Source organism: Aotus nancymaae, unplaced genomic scaffold, assembly GCF_030222135.1.
Source record: "Aotus nancymaae isolate 86718 unplaced genomic scaffold, 86718_ANA_hifiasm-v0.15.2.pri h1tg000033l, whole genome shotgun sequence".
NCBI classification, from domain to species: Eukaryota; Metazoa; Chordata; class Mammalia; order Primates; family Aotidae; genus Aotus; species Aotus nancymaae.
In genome coordinates, this window is record NW_026988447.1 from 15,580,395 (window position 1) to 15,600,733 (window position 20,339).

At 44.0% G+C, this 20,339-nt stretch overlaps 1 long non-coding RNA gene across 1 annotated transcript in view; it reads right to left on the minus strand.

Annotated features, from left to right (window-relative positions):
• Positions 1 to 8,399: 8,399 nt before the first annotated feature.
• The window catches only part of LOC135277727 (uncharacterized), a 29,984-nt gene continuing 18,044 nt past the window's right edge, over positions 8,400 to 20,339 (minus strand). Inside the window, exon 3 of the long non-coding RNA XR_010345324.1 lies at positions 8,400 to 8,827. This is a non-coding gene — a long non-coding RNA (uncharacterized LOC135277727). The remainder of the gene's footprint in view (positions 8,828 to 20,339) is intronic.

Here is a 20,339-nt window from a genome sequence, read left to right on the forward strand (position 1 = left end):
ATAACATGAGAACACACTCATTATCACCAGAACAGCATGGGGGCAACTGACCCCATGATTCAATTACATCCCACCAGGTTCCTCCCACAACAAGTGGGGATTATGGGAACTATAATTCAAGATGAGATTTAGCTGGAGACACAGCCAAACCATATCATTCCACCCCTAGTTCATCTCAAACCTCATGTCCTCACATTTCAAAACCAATCATGCCTTCCCAACAGTCTTAACTCATTCCAACATTAATCCGAAAGCCCAAGTTCAAAGTCTCATCTGAGACAAGGCAAGCCCCTTCCACCTATGAGCCTGTAAAATCAAAAGCAAGTTAGTTACTTTCTAGATACAATGGGGGTATAGGCATTGGATAAATATACCCATTCCAAATGGAAGAAATTGGCCAAAACAAAGGGGCTACAGGCCCTGTGCAAGTCTGAAATCCAATGAGGCAGTAATTAAATCATAAAGCTCTGAAATAATCTCCTTTAACTCCATGCCTCCATTCAGGTCATGCTGATGCCAGAGGTAGGCTCCCACAGCCTTGGGCAGCTCTGCCCTTGTGGTTTTCCAGGGTACAACCCCCTCTCCTGGTTGCTTTCATAGGCTGGCGTTGAGTGTCTGCAGGTTTTCCAAGTGCACTATGCAAGCTGTCAGTGGATCTACCATTCTGGGGTCTGGAGGATGGTGGCCTTCTTCTCACAGCTCCACTAGGCAATGCCCCAGTGGGGACTCTGTGTTGGGGCTTCGACTCCACATTTCTCTTCTGCCTAGAAGAGAAATTTCTCACTGCCCTAGCAGAGGTTCTCCATGAAGGCCCCACCCCTGCAGCAAACTTCTACCTGGACATCCAGGCATTTCCATCTATCCTCTGAAATCTAGGTAAAGGTGTGCAAACCTCACTTCTTGTCTTCTGTATACCCACAAGCTCAAGACCATGTGGAAGCTGCCAAGGCTTGGGGCCTTCACCCTCTGAAACCATGGCCCAAGCTGTATCTTAGCCCTTTTTAGCTACAGCTGGAGTGCCTGGGATGGAGAGCATCAAGTCCCTAGGCTGCACACAGCAGCAAGACCTTGGGCCTGACCCACAAAACTATGTTTTCCTCCTAGGCCTGCAGGCCTGTGATGGGAGGGACTGCCATGAAGGTCTCTGACATGTTCTGGAGACATTTTTCCCATCGTCTTGGTAATTAACATTTAGCTCATTACTCATGCAAATTTCTGCAGCTGGCTTGAATTTCTCCCCAGAAAATGGGTTTTTCTTTTCTATCACATCATCAGGCTGCAAATTTTCTAAACTTTTATGCTCTGCTTCCGCTTGAATGCTTTGCCACTTAGAAATTTCTTCCTCCAGATAACCTAATTCATCTCTCTCGAGTTCAAAATTCCACAGATCTCTAGGGCAGGGGCAAAATGCTGCCAGTCTTTTTGCATAGCAAGAGTGACCTTTACTATAGTTCCCAAAAAGTTTGACATCTCCAACTGAGACCACCTAAGCCTGGACTTCATTGTCCATGTCATTATCAGTATTTTGGTCAAAGCCATTCAACAAGTCTCTAGGAAGTTCCAAACTTTCCCACATCTTCCTGTCTTCTACTGAGCTCTCCAAACTGTTCCAGCTTCTGCCTGTTACCCACTTTCTAAGTTGCTTCCCCATTTTGGGGTATCTTTACAGCAGCACCCCACTCTCCAAGGTACAAATTTATTGTATGAGTTCATTTTCATGCTGCTGTAAAGAAAAACCTGAGACTGAGTAATTTATAGAAGAAACAGGTTTAATTGACACACAGCTCTGCATGGCTGGGGAGGCCTCAGGAAACTTCTGCCACAATCATGGCAGAAGGGGAAGCAAACATGTCCTTATTCATATGGCAGCAGGAGAGAGATGTGCTGAACAAAGCAGGAAGGTCCCACATAAAACCATCAGATCTCATGAGAACTCACTCACTGTCATGAGAACAGCATGGAGGTAACTGCCCCTGTGATTCAATTACCTCCCACTGGGTCTTTCCCACAATACTTAGGGATTATGGGAACTACAATTCAAAACAAGGTTTGGGTGAGAACACAGGCATACCATATCATATGGTTTGGTGCCACTACCCTGATTGGTGCTAAGGAGTTAGCAGGCTTACCTACTATTGCCTTCGTACCACTGGGGCAAGTGTCAACACATGAAAAAGGCAAATATCTTCTTAGTATTATTATGAAAATAATTTTGACCTCAACAGACTCTCCGAAAGGTCTTGGGATTCCCCAGGAGGTTTACAGACCACACTTTGAGAACTGCTGCCATGAAGAAACCAATACCCCCAAGAGACAAGGACTCAAGAAGAGGTGATCTGGATCCTTTTTAATTGTTAGAGACCACAGAGGCAGCTCCAGATGGCCAACATATTCCTGGAAGAGACAAGGTTGTAGTCCTAACTTAAATCCTTTGTAATTTATGTTTTATTTTCCCTATTGGAACCATAGTTTTCCTGTCTGAAAGATGAAAATCGTATCTTTCCTAACCACTTCAGAATTTTATTATGAGAATAAAACTTCAATTGTGTGTGTGAAAATAATTTTTTTAACATATTTATTGGGTATAATTGACATAAAATAAATGGACATATTTAAAGTATGCCTTGAGGTTTTGACATGTAGTTACTCCTGTGTAATCATCACCACAGTCAATACAATGAACACATCCATCACGCCCGACATTTCCTTTTGTCCCTTTGTAACCTGTTCCTCCTACCCCTATGTTCACTCCCTGATCCCTAGGCAACAATCAAGCTGCTTTCTGTCACCATAGATTACTTTTCATTTTCTAGAATTTCATATAAAGAAAATCAGATCATAGATACTCTTTTTTTGACTGGCTTTTTCCACTCAATATAATTATTTTGAGATTCATGCATGTCATTGTACCAATTGCTTATTCCATTTTATCCCTGAATTGTATTCCAGTGTATGGGTATACTATAGTTTCTTTACCTATTCACCTGTTGAGGGACATTTGGGTTGCTTTTAGTTTTTGGTTATTACAAATAAAGCTGCTTTGAACATTTGTGTACAAATTTTTGTGTGAACATACCTATCCATTTCACTTGGGTAAATACTTAGGAATAGAATGGCTAGATCATGCAATAGGCATGTGTTTAGCTTTTTAAGAAACCACCAAACTGTTTTTCCAAAATGGCTGTCTTATTTGACATTCCTGCTGGCAGCGTATAGTGTTGCAGTTCCTGCACATCCTCCCCACCACTTGGTATGATCAGTCTTTTAAAGTTTAATCATTCTATTAGGTGTGTATGTGCTAAAGTGATTTGAGGCCAGGCACAATGGCTCATGCCTGTAATACCTAGCATTTTGGGAGGCTGAGGCAGGCGGATCACCTGAGATCAGGAGTTTGAGACCAGCCTGGCCAACATGGTGAAACCCCGTAGGTGGGGAGAGATAGCATGGGGAGAAATGCCAGATATAGGTGAAGGCGAGGAAGGCAGCAAATCACACTGCCTCGTGTGTACCTATGCAACAATTTTGCATGTTCTTCACATGTACCCCAAAACCTAAAATACAGTAAAAAAAAATTAAAATAAAATAAAAAATACAAAATTAGCCAGGCGTGGTGGCATGCACCTGTAATTCCAGCTACTCAAGAGGCTGAGGCAGAAGAATTCCTTGAACCTGGGAGGTGGAGGTTGCAGTGAGCCAAGACTGTACCACTGCACTCCAGCCTGGGCAAAAAGAGCAAAACTCTGTCTCAAAAAGAAGTGATTTGAATGCTGAAAAAACTATGTGCAAATATGAGGTTTTATTAATAATACCTTCTTTGTGTAATCTGAGGGCACGTGTATTTAGCTTGCATACACTTCCCAATCATTGGTTAGTTGTTTTGTAAATATTTTCCAAGGTTTTTGAGACATTTTGAATTCTTAACACAGATGGCAAATTCTTCAACAGCAATAATGGGGATTTTAATTTTTTTGATTTTTTAAAAAACACTGTTGACTGCCCAGTGAGAATAGTTTTTTCTATCCTCCCCGCAACAAATTCTCCAAACTATTTCATGTCTATATTTACATCCAGTCAAATAAACATAGCCTTGGAGGATTTTACAAATTAAAAGCCCATTCTGCTAATATGTCCCAATGACACTGGTAGTTTCTGTTGGTTTTGTCTTCACATCATTAGGCCAGTTCTTATTTTCACTGCAAAGCCAGCTCCAGCAGCAGGCAGATTAGAAACTCGAGATGACTAGAGGCAAAACATGTTTCGAATCTTCTCACAGCTACTTCTCTCTCTTTTTTTTTTTGGAGACAGAGTTTTGCTCTTGTTGCCCAGGCTAGAGTGCAGTGGCATGATCTCGGCTCACCGCAACCTCTGCCTCCCAGGTTCAAGCAATTCTCCTGCCTCAGCCTGCCGAGTAGCTGAGATTACAGGCATGTGCCACCACGCCTGGCTAATTTCTTGTATTTTTAGTAAGGATGGGAGTTCTCCATGTTGGCCAGGCTGGTCTCGAACTCCAGATCTCAGGTGATCCACCCACCTCAGCCTCCAAAAGTGCTGGGATTACAGGCATGAGCCACCACGCCCAACAGCTACTTCTTAAATAGAAATAACCTACACAATGCAATTCATTCCAGAAACATTCTGATTTGCATCCCCAGAATCACACTCAATCTTGTACCAGACAGAGGGCCTGGCTAACTCTGCTAAGGAGGAAAAACAAATAGAACATTAAATAGCAAGGAAGACCAGAACAACTTCTAAAAATAAACACTAATTAGACCCACTTTTAAAAACAATGCTTAGTTCCTTGTTTTCCCATCAATGTTAATTTATCATGTTACTGCCTGTTATTAACAAACCCTTTTTACCAGTGTTAACAACTTGATAATTTATAAAACACTTTTAGATGCATTATCTCAATACATCTATAAGGAATGTCCATTTTAAAAGATTAATAAAAAACAAAAAATGGGAGTCTTAGAAAAGTTAGGTAACTTACCCAAGCAGCCCCTATTCGAATGTTTTCTATGTCTGTGTAAAAAATTACCTCCAAGTTAGCTCTATGGTTTGAATGTTTCTTCCCACCAAAACCTCCATTGACGTATAATCCCTCAATGTAAGAGGTAGGGCCTTTAAGAGGTGTTTGGGTCATCACGCCATGTTTTCACTCATAGGTGGGTGAGGAACAATGAAAACACTTGGGTACAGAGAAGAGAACAACACTCACAGGGCTAGGTAGAGGGGGTGGGGGGGTACAGAGGGGCAGTGACAGGGAGGATGGGGAGGAGTAACACCAGGAGAAATGCCTGATGTAGGCAATGGGCGGGGGGATGGAGACAGCAAACCACCATGGCATCTATGTACCTATGCAACAATCCTGCAGGACGCAGGACGTGCACATGTATCCCAGAGCCCAAATACAATAAAAAAAAAATGAAGAGGTGTTTGGGTCATGCTGCTCTGCCCTCATGGGTAGATTAATGAGCTAATGGACTCATGGGTTACCATGAGAGTGGTTCTGTTATAAAAGCCAGATTGGCTCTCAGTGTGCTGCCACTACCTGATATAGCTGCCTGATCTTGAACTTCCTAGCCTCCAAAACTGCTAAATAAACCTCTTTTAAAAAATAATTTATCTAGTCTTGGGTAATTAGTTGCAGGAACAGAAACCAGACTAAGACACTTAGCAACTTAAAAGAACACTAATTTATTATATCAAAGTGTCCACAAGTCAGGAATCCAGGCATGAATTAGCCAGGTCCTCTGCTCTAAAATCAAGGCCGAGGCTGCAACTTCAAGTAAGGCTTAGATTTCTCCTCCAAGCTCACATGCTTGCTAGAGGAATTTAGTTCCTTGCAGTTGCTGTTTTGTCTTAAAACTTGAGTTGCAAGTTTTCTTGCTGGCTGTCCACTAAGATCAGTCTCAGCTCCTAGAGGCTGTCCTTGAGTCCTAGTCACATGACTTTCTCATAACACAGTAGATTATTTCTTCAAACTCGGCAGGAGACTCTCCAGTCAGCTATGATGGAGTCTTACTTAATGTAAGGTAATGGGATTGACTATCCCAGCATCTTTGCCATTTAACAGAAACTAATCAAGAGAGCCACTATCCCATCATATTAATGGGCCCCACACACTCTCAAGGAGAGGAGATTATACAGGGTGTATACACCAGGGAGCAGGAATCTTGGAATCCATCTTAGAATCCTGCCCTTCACAGATCTGCAGATAATAAATTCTGAGGATCAGAGTGCATGTCTAGGTGATCCAGGTGATCCAACAGTTTTCCATGGGAGTTTAAGAGATGGGTTATCAAGAGGACTTGTGCCCCTATAAACCCATCCTTGAACACATCCATTTCCCCTGTAGAGCTCCTTGTCAACATCAGTGAGTCCCCAGTCCCCCCAATAGAGAACATAGTTAAAGCATATTCAGCGGGACCTGGATTGGACTACTTGAACTTAGTTTGGACCAGTCTGAGGTGGCTCAAGTAGGTATCCTGAGTGCCAGAAAACAGCACCACTGATGGTGGCACTCTCCCTGAGTGGCCAACGGCATTATTTCACCCAGTATACAAACAGACCTGCCAGTCTGCTTGTGGCTGTCAGTTCCCTTTGAGGAGCTGCCATCCTTTGCTTCTTCACTTCATAGTTGTATTAGTCTGTTCTCATGCCACTAATAACGACATACCCGAGACCAGATAGCTTATAAAGAAAAGAGATTTAATTGACTCACAGTTCTACATGGCTGGGGAGGCCTCACAATCATGATGGAAGGTGAATGAGGAGCAAAGTCACATCTTACATGGCAGCAGGCAAGAGAGCTTGTGCAGGGAAATTCCCCTTTGTAAAACCATCAGATCCCATGAGACTTATTCACTATCACGAGAACAGCATGGGAAAGACACACCCCTATGATTCAATTACCTCCCACCAGGTCCCTCCCACGACATGTGGGAGTTATGGGAGCTACAGTTCAAGATGAGATCTGGGTGGGGACACAGCCAAACCATATCAATAGTCTTCCCAGTGACTTTATTCAAAATACAGCACCACCTTCCCCTCTTTCCCAATTTCCAATCATAATTTGTTCAGAGAATCTTTTTCCACGTCAGCAATTGTCAGTCATCTTATGACACGGTCCCATCACCTGGAATTGTCCTTCCATTGAGGTCACCACTAGCCGCCCAGCAATATTTGTTCTCTCCTTCCTTGGGCACAAAGCTAAAGTATATTTCCTAGCCTCTGTCACAGTGGGGTTTAGCCACGTGGCTAGGTCCTCTGCAATGGAGGTGAGGTAATGTGGGCTGCTTCCTGCTCTGGCCCATAAAAGCTCTCTGGTCTCTCCTCTTGCTTTGGCTGCAAATATTGGTGAGGTCTTGGGGATGAAGAAGCCACAGACGGAACGTGGGAGAAAAGTTGATCCTCCAACCTGAGCCTCCCCTCAGAATAGAAACATGAGAAATCCAGTCTTCTATGGTGTTTAGGCATTGCCTATGTGGTCTATTTGTGACCTCAACCTAACCTGCACTAACATGTTCACCTGTGCTTCCCTACCTCCTAGCCCAGTGCTCATCACAAAGTAAGCAACTAGTCAAAGAATGAATCAGTAGATATTTGTCTGTCTGAGAATCCTGCTGTATTCTATTCATTTTCTTCTAGCAACTCGATAGAATTTCATATAGCAAACAATAAATGTTCTATTAAAACCTTTAATGTCAGCATTGAATGTTCTGGGTATTGATCATAGATCCCCTTGATGTTACATTAGATTTCTTGACCAATTTCATCACCTGTAAGTCGTTTTTCTATCTGGGGGCTAAGAACTGCTGTGGCAGGTTGCCAAGCACCCTGGTTTCAACTTGAACTCTTCTGGTTTATAATAATAATAACTATCATTTATCAAATGCCTAAAATAGGCCAGGCTAAACACACACACACACACACACACACACACACACACACACACACACACTTTTCATCCGAACAACAAAAAACCTGTAATGTTGGTATTACTATCATTATTCTTATGATGTACCTAAGAACCAAGGCTCAGAAGTTGAGGAATTTATGCAGTGTCAGGAGGTGGTAAAGCAGGTCTCAGACCCAGGTGCTCTTTCATCTCTCTATACAGACTTCCTGTCTACTGCTGTTCCCACTTCAAGGTTTCTCTACCACTGAGCCATCTGCTTTCTTCACCAGAATGAGTAACACAGTCACTGCAAGCACATATGGCACCTTTGTAGGAATTAGAACAAGGCACCCCTACATCAAGATACTTTGATGTTATCTGCCAGGAATTTGTTGCAACAAATACACAAGTTTTCTATCGATAATGTACACGGTAGTGCTCCTTAAGTTGTTCAGTGTTTAACCCACACAACTGTGTGGGGCTGTCCAGGGTTGGGGGGGACAGCAAATGGTCATGTAGGTTCTGACTAGGTTTAATATGATTGATCTACAGTGAGGCTACTGGTGCTCAGAAGACTCATTTTCTGTAGGAGTTTTGTGGTTCTATGTCGCCCTATTCTAATAAAAATAAAAATTTTTTAAAAATTGTCACAGATGACTCAGGAAGACTGCTTTATTGTTTCCCCAGCTTGTATTCCTTTGACTGTGAACTCTACTTAGGAGTAGCTACCCAGACCATGTAGTTCATTTTACTCCTTCCAGAAATGCTCTGGGGCCCTGAAGTCACAAACCTCAGGCAAGCGTAGAAGGAAGCATGTGCTGTCCCCAGTGGCAGAGTCGGCAACTGCAGAGTGGCAGATGATGCCGCCAAACCTTCCCTTAATGTTGACCTGGTGACCACATTGTCCCTTCTTTATTCTGCAAACTGCAAAGAGAAATGAGGGAAAAATGGGTTCACTGGCCTATCTTTAAATGAATCAAACATGTATTTGTTCACCAAGGCAGTGTATTAAGTGGAGCCTGAGAAGAAAGATGAGACAGTGTTAAAAACTAATAGTTAACAATAATACATTGTTTCAAAGAGCAAGATGGATATTGAATGTTCCCAACACAAAGAAATGATAAATGTTTGAGACTGTAGATATGCCAATTACCTTAGTCAATATATTATATGTATTAAAATATCACTACATACCCCATGAATTATTTGACAATTATTATTTGTCAATTTAAAAAGTAAAATAAAAAGAATGTTATAGGGAAAAAAAGACAATATAGTAACCAGAGATCTTGAAAGGTTTAGGGAGGTGTGATTCCCAGCGGCTGCTGCCTTTATTCATAATTAGCAGTGTTTCTAGGTTTTTAATCTAGAAAATAAAATTGGATGTGGATTTTTCTGCTTCAGGAAAAGAATTGCCTCAGAGCAGAATGAATTCTTAAAGTTAACTTTAAGTCATCTGGAAAGAGCATTTGAGCTCTGACATCTGGATGACCACCAGCCACCAGAGGTGACTTAGCCTCTGTGAACCTCGGTTTTCTCATCTGTGTAATGAGAAAGGGGGTACCTACTTCATAGGGTTGTTGTGAAAACTAAGTGAGAAAATTCATATAAACCATTTATCTAAGCCCCTTTCATTTAGCAGGCACCAGTAAATAGTAGTTATACTATTAATATAATAATGATATAAAACAAATATTAAACCTACCTTCCCCAAGGGTGATAAAAACATTTCTTCCCACTATCTTATGGCATTTAGCAAAATTTCTCCCAAAACTCAACATTTACACCTTGAAAGAAATTCTGTAGGAATGAACAACTGTAGTGACGAATGAATTCTATAACATGTGATATAAAATTTGTATACAAAAATCACTATTTGCCATATCCATGCCCTCCAACTTTCCTGGCATGGATTATGGTAGCAATTTTAACAGAATACAGTCTTCAGAGCCTGAGAGAGAAAGAATAACAAGTCCATTGAAACGAACTACCATGAGGAGGGGGAATTTGGATAAAGACTCTTATTAGCAAATTGTGGTGGTCTCTTTGGACCTAGGATTCAGGTTCTCCAGCTGCCTGCTCCTACACTTCTGCTGTCTGACCTGGATTTAGACATGGGACTGTGCACCCATAGAGAAAGAGAACTGGGAAGTCTAGATTTAGCCAGGGAAAGATGAGGCTGGGCTCAGGTGTGAGTGCATCCTGCTTCCATCCGGCTTTACCTCTTCTCTACTAGTCCTCAGTAAATAGAAGAGATACAGATTGGAAAGTTTCTGAATTGATTTTAAATTCCAATATGATGCAAATGTATACAAATGGCTATTTGTTCGGGTAGAACAGAGCTGAAAGAAGAAATAATAGGATGAAGTGGAGGAGTAGAAGGCACTCGCTATAACTGAAGAGCAGTGAGCTTTAAAAGGTCCAGAGCTACCCCAATTTGATTGTAGAGGCTGTGTGGTATGCAACCTAAACAACCACACATGATAATCCTAAATGAGTCTGAAATCCCCTTCATATGCGTACTTCCACAAATGTCAAAGGCACACCAGTTGTGCTATCTCAAAGGTATTCATGCCTCCCTCCCAGGCTGCTCTGATCAGATTACGAGGTCCAGCCTGAGGACCCATGGGGTTGGAAAACTCAGAGGGACTCCTAAGTTTGAGGATCATTCTAGATATTAGGCACCACTGGGGACCGTTATAGTACTGGTGTTCCTTTGAGTCCTACTCTATAGCAACTTGGCACTCTGGGGTTGCCAGTTACGAGTTATAAAAGGCAGAGGGTCACAGGTTGTGTGTTTTTGGTGAAATAAATCCCTGGACCCTGCATGCTCACTCCTCCTGACAGCATGGCCGTGCTGTCACCCTGCATTTTTCTCTGTTTAGTAGATGAAATACAGCCTAAAGCCAGAAATGAGAGATGCACAATTGCTAGTAAAAACTCAGGACTGATGTCAACTAGATGTCCTGGCCCAATCTTAAAAAGGGGTGACTCTCTATTTTTCAGGTAACTTGTGTTTCTCTGTACGGGAGGTGGGGTTGGCAATGCATCACCTGTTGCCTGCCTAGAATGACTATGCCTTTGGCCAACAGCAGGCAAAACGGTGGCAAATGGGCCGGCAACACCATGCTACTTGTATGGATGGCCACTTGAAGGTGGATGGCCTTCAAGAGAGAAAGAAAATCAGGAGCTTTCCTTTCTTCCAGGCTCTGAAGCAGGGCAACAGGAAAAACATATGTCATGGTGCCAGCATAATTAAAAATGTTGCATGTTACTTTTTTATACTATTCTATATTATATCATATTATATTATATTATGTTAATTAATCATATTGTATGCCATCCCACGTTTATGTCATATCATATGGTACACATGACAGTATGATATAACACTCTTTTAGGGTGGAAAGCGTTATGTGAAGCTTGAATAAACGCCTTAGGAAATTCCAATCATAATCTGTTTTGTTTTGTTTTCTCTTTGTTTTTGTTTACATGTTGTCTTTGCCTCTTTCTTTGGCAGTTTGATATTGAGGTTAATATTAAAAGGATGCTATGAAGAATCCTACAAAACTGTAAAAGACAAGAAAGTGATGGGATGCTTTCTGGGTCAGGCTGAGCTGCTTGTGAAAATGGAGTCCCTGCAAAGTTTGATAATGGGATGATGAAGCAGAGAGATGCAGGGGTTAATGACACTGAAGAGAGCTTGCGGGGTGGTGATGGGGTGAGGAAAATGAGAGTGGAGCTGCACACAGGGAGGGGGGAAGAAGGAGGAGGTTGCTAGGCAACCTCCCAGGGGCAGGGGAGAGAAATCCTGAGGGAGGAGGTGCTTTTGGAAGCGCTGCGGCTTGCCATGGGCAGCTATCTGTGGCCAGAATGGACGGGCCCGAGAGGTGGGTCACCTAGTTGGCAGCCGGCTGTTTGCCCGGAGCTGCTTCCTGCAATAATAAACAGTCAGGAGAAGTCAAGGGTACAGAACCTGAGCGATGCGGCAAACCATCTGAGCAGTAGCTGGGGTGCAAAATAAGAACGGAAGCTGTTCATTCTACAGCTCGTGCCCTGGGGGAGATAATGGCACAGCCAGTGGTGCCTAGGGTTGTGGTTTGCAAACACATTCATTGACTGCCAACTGGGTACCAGGCATTACTCGCTGGGAGGAACAAAGTTTAAACCAGACATGATTCTTGTCCGTAGCAGCTCTTCATCTAATAGAGAAGAAAGGCTTACAGACATGGGCATTGCTAATTAGCTAGAGTCATGGGGTCTAAAACAAAGCCTGATTGTTGAGAGTTTGGACTAAGGAGCCAGGTTCAAATCCCGGTCTGCATCACACGAGCTGTGTGCTCTGGGATAACTGCATCTTGAGGGAGTTACTTAATCTCTCATTTGTAAAACATGAATGATCATAGTCCCTATGTCATAGGGTTGCTATGAGACCCAAATGAGCTGACAATGGTAAAGCACTGAGGATAATGTCTAGCAAATAGTAAGGTCTGTTCAATAGGTTCTGCATAGGATCTAAAGAATCAGGGCTATGAGTGCAGCGTTGAATGTGGCATAAGTACCTTTCCATACATCTGTATTTTTAGACACCCAGCTAGGGAACACTTGTGATGCTGGGGCTCACCTGTTTCCCAACTTTTCTATCAAATGGTTCTTTGATTATCCTATTGCATGGTTCACATTGTCATAAGACACATTCTCTGGGTGGAGGAAGTCATGCCTTTCAAACTCAGATTTACAGCCTAAGGCAGAAGGAGGTCTGAAAAGCATAGCTATCAGTTTCCTCAGCTCTCCTTCTTGTCTTCTTTCCCTGCCACCTGGAATGGGGAAGAATAGGTGCCTTTCATGGTACATTTCCTTTGCCATCAGTAGGTTCCTGTGCTAGCTCCCTTGTCTGCACGGGGTCCCTTTCCCCTCTTTCTCCATCTACAAAACCCTGAAGGCTGCCTGCAGTTTGCCCCAGAAAGTCATTTAGGTGTCTGGAATGCACATATCGTTAGCCTTGCGTTCCCAACTTTCCTGGCCAGGTAAACATGTTGCCTGCTCGACAAAAATAAATTTAGATCCGCAGATCGGCACATGATGTTCTTAGTATCCCAGCCCTGTCCCCCTGCAAGGGCCCCCATGGTACTGGGTTGGCAGGATCCAGAGCCAGCCTAATTGCCACACACAGAGACAACTCCAAATCAGCTGTACAAAAGACAGGGTATTTATGGCACAAACACTTTGCAGAAGAGAAAGGGAAAAATGCCCTAAAAGAGGAAGAAACTCGTCCTAAAGACCTGTTTCTTCTGTGGGCCCTGGGATGTCCACCCCCCAGACCCCAATCTGTCCACAGAGCCATCTGGGGCCATCACTCCAGTGTCCCAACGGCCCAGGTCCACACATTCTGCGGGCACATTCTACCCTCAGGATTTTCCAGGACAGAGAAAGTTACCAGACTATTCAAACTTCCAGTTTTCTGTCCCCAGAGAGCCTTTTTGGTCAATTCAGATAAAGGCTGAGATTCAGAGTTTTCTCACTTGATTCCATGTGAGAGAACCAAGTGAGACCATCTTCAGGAAGACACTGCAGGAAGATCACCTTCTGTGTCAGTCCTAATGGGCAGAAATTTCTCTTTAAATGCCTAACTCTCATGGTGAACCGTAATTTTTGCATTAAGTACAAGGGCCTCTTTGGGGAGATAGTAAAATGCTGCAACCACTCCCTGTACAGAGACTCACTCTAGGCCCTGCGTGGTCTTTCGGCCGTTTTCATCCTCATCCATCTGGTAAACTGGCCTGGGGCCTACTCACAAGTTGGTGGGACCCTTGACCTCAGGCACACATCCAAAGCAACATGGGTTTAGAGAGCCGGTCTGAGTAATGCCGGAGGTGCCATCTGTCCTGCAGGAAGACCATCTTCTGTGTCAGTCCTAAAGCATTGGCTCCATATTTTAATCACAGCTGGTAACTGTCATTTGCCAAAATGAAAGATACCTGAACAGTTAGGAAAGGAAGGCATGTGATTCAGGGGCAACTTTAAATATTAGCTAGAAGTTTCAAGCCACAGGAGGATCTCCTAGAAAAACAGGAATGACCACAACAAAATAATAATAAATAAAATTAGAAAATTGCCCAAGAATAAGGAAGTGCCCAAACACTTAGAAAAACCCAGAAAGATTCCCGTAACTTGCAGAATAACCTAGCCATGAATTTTTGTGAAAAATCCGAGCTACTAAAAGGATTCTGAAAGTCAGCCTCAAAGATAATTTGCCTTGAGGCCAGTATGTCTCATCTTTCCTTATTCCAGAAAATGCCCAGGTTTCTCCTAGAGAAATTGGAAACTCCAATATTTCTAGCAGTATTTGGATGTCATGGAGGGGAAGTGACTGCCCCCCAGAAATAATACCACTGCTTACCCAATCCATGAAGTGAAAGAGTTAAAAGATATTTCTCTGTTCCAAAGACCTCTGGGCAGAATTAAAAGCAATTGCCAGAAAAGCCAGTTTCAAAACAATCTCTACACTTGCACTTATTGAATGCCTGAGCTCCCTATGGCCCTGGTTCTCTCCACTCCGGTAACATCCAGATCTTACAGCTCCTCCAGTCACCCAGATGCCAACTCCAGGCCAGACCAAGGCCATCTCTTACCCGTATTTCAACTTTTGATTTCTATTTTATTTATTTAACGTTCCCTGCTTCTCCCTAGCTCCGGCCTGCTTTAGTTTGGGAATTCGTTGGGGCAGGGCTGGGGGAAGAAGGAGGAGCCTGGAGCATCGCAGTGAGGAGGAAGCCCCCTTTCTTCCTAACTTCCTTCCAATTCACAGGGTTTAGTTCAAAGCCCTCAGGCTTCAGCCCAGAGCATAACAGATTAGAAGGAAAAATTAGAAAGACACATATGGGTGTAATCCAGGGCTGGTGCTCCCTCGACATAGACTTGTATAGTGCAGGTGGGGGTTTTAAAGCACAAGGTGGTATGTAACTTGCCCAGTTAGAAAGTGGCAGAGGATGGCTGGGTACAATGGCTTATGCCTATAATTCCAGCACTGTGGGAGCCTGAGGTGGATAGGTCTCTTGAGGCTAGGAGTTCGAGACCATCTGGCCAACATAGCGAAACATCATCTCTACCAAAAACACAAAAATTAGCCAGGTGTGGCAGCAAATCCGCTACTCTGGAGGCTGAGGCATGAGAATCGCTTGAACCTGGGAGGCAGAGGTTGCAGCAAACCAAGATGGCGCCACTGCACTCCAACCTGGGCAGCAGAGTGAGACCTTATCTAGAGAGAAAGAAAGAAAAGAAAGAGAGAGAGAGAGAGAAAGGAAGGAAGGAAGGAAGGAAGGAAGGAAGGAAGGAAGGAAGGAAGAGAGAGAAGGGAGGGAGGAGGCAGGGCATGGATTGTGGAGACCCTATCTCAAAAAATAACAAAAGAAGGAAGGAAGAGAGGGAGGGAGGAAGAGAAAGGGAGGGAGGGAGAAGAGGCAGAGCATGGATTCTGGATACCCTGTCTCAAAAAGGAAGGAAGGAGGAAGGAAGGAAGGGAGGGAGGGAGGGAAGAAAGAGGCAGAGCATGGATTCTGGAGCCAACAGCAAGGAGATTCTATTCCCCTTGACTTGAGCAATGTTGCCCGTTATAACATCCCCAGCATCAGGCAGTTCCCCACTCTGTCCCCCACACTTTTGCTGGGGCATGCTGCCATCCAAGGGTCATCTTGGCCAGAGTCCCTCAAGATGACTGACAGATCTCTTCAGTGTGGTCAACACTGGTGCTCGGGAAACACAACTCTGAGTGGTGAGCTCTTTGCCCAGAAGCCTTCTTTCCACTCTGCCACTGGCCAGCTGCCCAGCCAGCCTCTAGCTTCTAATTTTCAGACATGCATGAGGAGCCAGAACCTGCCTGGAGACCCCAAATGTCGACGAACTCCTGTCAGCCCCTTTGGAGGTACCCTGAAGCCATCTTTCCTTGGCTTTAGGTGAGGGAGGCTCCCACTACCCTGACAACCCATTCAAAGAAATCCTCTCCCTTCAATTTTTGTATCTTTTAAGGATTTCTTATATACTCCAAGGTGGGCCATAAGCTCAGGGATGCAAAATCTGCTTCACAATCCCTTGACATTTCTTCTATGGGTGATTGGACATCTCCTGTTCTCAGACTGAGTCCTTAGCCAAAATTCAAAACTCAAAAAGAACAAAATAAAAGCCACATTTGACATCCTGTTATACGTGGTAGAGGCAAGACTCTCCAGAACACAGTATATATACATGCTAACGGTACTACTCTTCAAAACAAAACTCTGTCTCCCAGGTTCTTCTTTCTGCACACACACACACACACACACACACACACACGTACACACACACAAAAGAAACAGCAGGGAGGAAAGGAGAGGAAGAGAATAAAGGAAAAGAGAAAGAAAGGGAGGTAGGGAGGAAGAAAGGAAAAAGGAAATGAAAAAAGAGACAGCAGAGAGGAGACATAATAAAGAAAAGGAGGGAGGGAGAGAAGAAGGAAAGAAAGTGAAAGAATGAAAAGAGAAAGAGTCTAAGGAGAGAGAGAGAGGCCACGTGCACACAGACTGGATGTTGGTATCACTGGTGTAACTAACATGACACGAAGCCCTCTTTGTGTGTCATATATAACAGTTTATGAGGCTCTTTGTGGAATCTTCCAACAACAGCCTTTTTAAAAAGGTATTATTGGCTGGGCCCCGTGAGTGACTCACATCTGTTATCCCAGCACTTTGGGAGGCTGAGGCAGGTGGATCACTTGAGGTCAGGAGTTCAAGACCACCCTGGCCAACATGGTAAAACCCCATCTCTACTAAAAATACAAAAATTAGCTGGGTGTGGTGGTGCATGTCTATATTCCCAGCTATTTGGTAGGCTGAGGCAGGAGAATCACTTGTACCCAGGAGGCAGAGGTTGCAGTGAGCCGAGATTGTACCATTGCACTCCAGCCTGGGCAACAGAGTGAGATTCTGTCTCAAAAACAAAACAAAAAAAAAGTAAAGTAATGTTTTCCTTTTAATAGAAAGCCACCCCAAAATCATTTTCTTTTCAACAAAGAGCAGTGTGTAAAATCAAGCTGCAGACATAGAAAGACAAGCCAGAAGCTTGCACAGGTGAATACCAGCAGCTGTGCCAACAGTAAGGGGCTAGCTGGGGACTGGGTATGTTAAAAATGGCGGTTATCTCTTTCTTTTCCCTGTCATCTATGTGTACAGTAAGGAGCAGGCAACATGGCTCCAGCCAGGAAAGACTCTATTTGCATAACAGAAGATTAGGGTGGGGCATCTAGCTTCCTTGCATGCTATGAAAATGTCACACCTGATCCAACCAATCTTTGGGCCCTATGTAAATCAGATACTGCCTCCTCAAGCCAGTCTATAAAATCCTGTGCACTCGACAGCAGCCCAGCAGTCCCACTCAGGCACCCCTCTCTCACAGGAGAGCGAGCTATTCTCCTTTCTCTTTCTTTTGCCTGTTAAACCTTCACTCCTAAATCCACTTCTTGTGTGTCTGTGTACTTGATTTCCTTGGTGTGAGACAACAAAGCTCCAGTATTTACTCCGGATGATACCGCTTCAGTGAGTCCAATCATTGGGAGGGTTGAAATGAATGTTGGGTGATCACCTGCCAGATGTACCAAACCTCACAGCCTAATCAACTGGGAAGCTTGTTAAAATGTCACCCCCACCCCCCACCACCATCACCACCGCTGCCCCAGAACTACTGAATCAGAATCTCCAGGGGTGGCAACTGAATGTCCATATTTTTTCAAATCCCCAGGTAATTCTGAGCAGCCCCATTTGGGATTCACTGCTGTAGAATTACACACAATTATCTCTACAGTTCCTTCTAAGTTTCTATTATTCAGTGCACACCCTGGACGTTTGACATTATCCTTCGTGTCAGACTTTCTTCTTCCCAGAGAAGAGGCCCCAAGGAAAATTCTTCAAAGTGTGGGACTCAAGGTCCTGATTCCAAACAGCAACAAACATGTGCTCAAAGATTATCCTTTCTGAACCATACTTCTCCCTGAAGACTTGTCTGTTTCCTCAGTGAAGCTTTCTAAGCCTCCTAACCTCCCTCCAAGGCCACAGAGACCTCTTCTCCCTCCTCCAAACTCTGACCAGCAATCTGTGTCCTTTTTTCAGGGGAAGGGGGAGGCAGAGGGCACTTCTCATGTGCTGTTTTGTATCAGCTGTTAGAGGATTCAACAGGCCTGGCTGATAATGCCAGGCATCCCCAGCAAGTCACAAACTAATTGAGAAACAAGACAAAAGAATAGGGCATGTGGAGAACAAAATAGCATCTTTATTGTTGATAAATGTGCTATTAGACTAGCAGAATTTACAGCCGAGTCACCCTGTCACGGGCAGCACTGGGGACAGCTCTTCCCTGGAGCACAGATCCCACCCTTGCGACAACTGATCACAGAGGAGAGACAAAAGCAAGCACTTCTTCTTCGGGCAGCCTGGCTCCTAACAGGTAAGGGAAGGAAGGGGGCTTGGCTCTGTGTGCCCTGTTCCTCTTTATGGCTCTCCAGTTAAAACACAGTGCCCCTCTTTTCTGGGGAGGGCTGGATGGACAGTGGCCAACTGATTCACACAGGTGAACCCCCTCCACCTGGGACACCCCCACCGCCACCCCCAGAGCAGGAAGGAAGCTTCCTGCCTCCCCCAACACTTGCTTATTCTTTTCTGTGTGCCTTGTATCCTTGATGGGATGATAAACCAATGGAATCCAGGGATTCTGTGTTATTGTCTGTTGATGTTTTCTTCGAAGTGTCTGGCACTGTGCTGGACAAATTGTAGATGTTAAAAAACTATATTTCTTTTTGAAAAATAAAGGACAAAAAACACAGAAGGAAAGAAATGACAGAGGGGGCAGAGAGGGGAGGAAGAAATGGGGCTGGGGGATGTCATGAATATGATTTGTAAGCTTATCTTAAAAATAAGGGAAGCATGAGGGCTTGGGGGTTTGACTCCGAAAGTAGGTGGCCTGAGTTCAAATCCTGCCTCTGCCCTTTACTGGTATATTGCTCTGGGCAAGTTGCCTAAGTTCTCTTTCATCTGTACATACCCTAGTGGGTTGTTGTGAGCATTAAATGGGATTTGGCTCATCAAAGGATTAGAATGCCAGTTGACAAACTGTAACTTTCAGGTTAATCTGACCTGACACCTGTTTTTTGTAAATAAAGTTTTATTGGAACCCAGACACACCCGTTCATTAACGTATTGCCTACAGTGGCTTTTGCAACTACTCGAGTAGTTGAAACAGAGATCTTATGATCCGAAAAGCCTGAAATATTTACTATCTGGCTCTTTAGAAAAACGATTTGCCTATTGACTCCTGGCTTAGAACACAAAGCCCCACTCTTTCACCCTACAAAGTAGAAGACTGAATACCTATGTCACTCTCTTTAAAGCAGTGCTCAGTGCTTGCAGTTAGACATTGTACACCCTTCCCACTGTCACTCTATAGCACCTCAGACTCCTTCTACAGCATTTTTCACATGGTATTATCTAGAGCTTCTCCAGGCTGGGATTGTGTCATATTCACTGCTCCAGCATAGTGCCTTAGACAAAATTGACACCCAGGAAATGCTTGCTCAATCGTATTCATTGGTAATATACACATGCACACAAAAAAATCTTATTTAACCAATTTTTGTTTAACTCTCAAAAAGGAAGAACCACAAACCTACGAAGTGACAAAGCCTAGAGTTCTGAGCAGGCAACTTCAGACTTTTCCCTGTTGCTGCAGGTTTTCGTGTCCGTCTTTCTGCCTCTTTATTTCTGCCTTCTTACTTCTCAACGTCTGGCCATGGTGGTGGTGGTGCTTGAGTGGCGACAGTCCTGCGCTCACTGATGAGCCTGCAATCTACAACTGGCATTCCTTTTCATTTCTTGCAGGACCATCAGCCTTCCCTTCAATGCTTAAAAGTTCACGTCAAGACATTTTGGCCAGGCAGGCATCGGTCCTTGGGGCAGATGCTCCTAGTGGGCGGTGAGGAACACTCCCGCCTGAGTCTCTCCCACCTTGCGTTCCACAGCAGGTGCGCCAGGTGCACTCTAATCATGCTTCATGTGGACTTGCATCTGCTCCTTGTTTTCAGAGCTTCTGATCATTTTCACTATAAAACGTTAGGTTCTATTTATCTGTCACATCACCAAAGCTAGTCCTGGAAATTTCTGACCAGGAAATATTTGAACTGCGTTGTAAACAAGATCATGACCTTGGGCACCTCCCTGATCCTCATCCTCTTCCTCAGTGAAACAGGAGGAAATGGTCACAAGCCCCTCTGATTCTAACATCAAGGGCATCTATGAGGTCATGTGAAACTTCAGTGCTAGGAACGTCTTTAAATGGGATTAGCAGCTGGCTTGAGCACTGACCCATTTGAGGGGCAGGTTGCCGACCCCACACTCCTCAAGTCCTCTGTCTGTAGGAT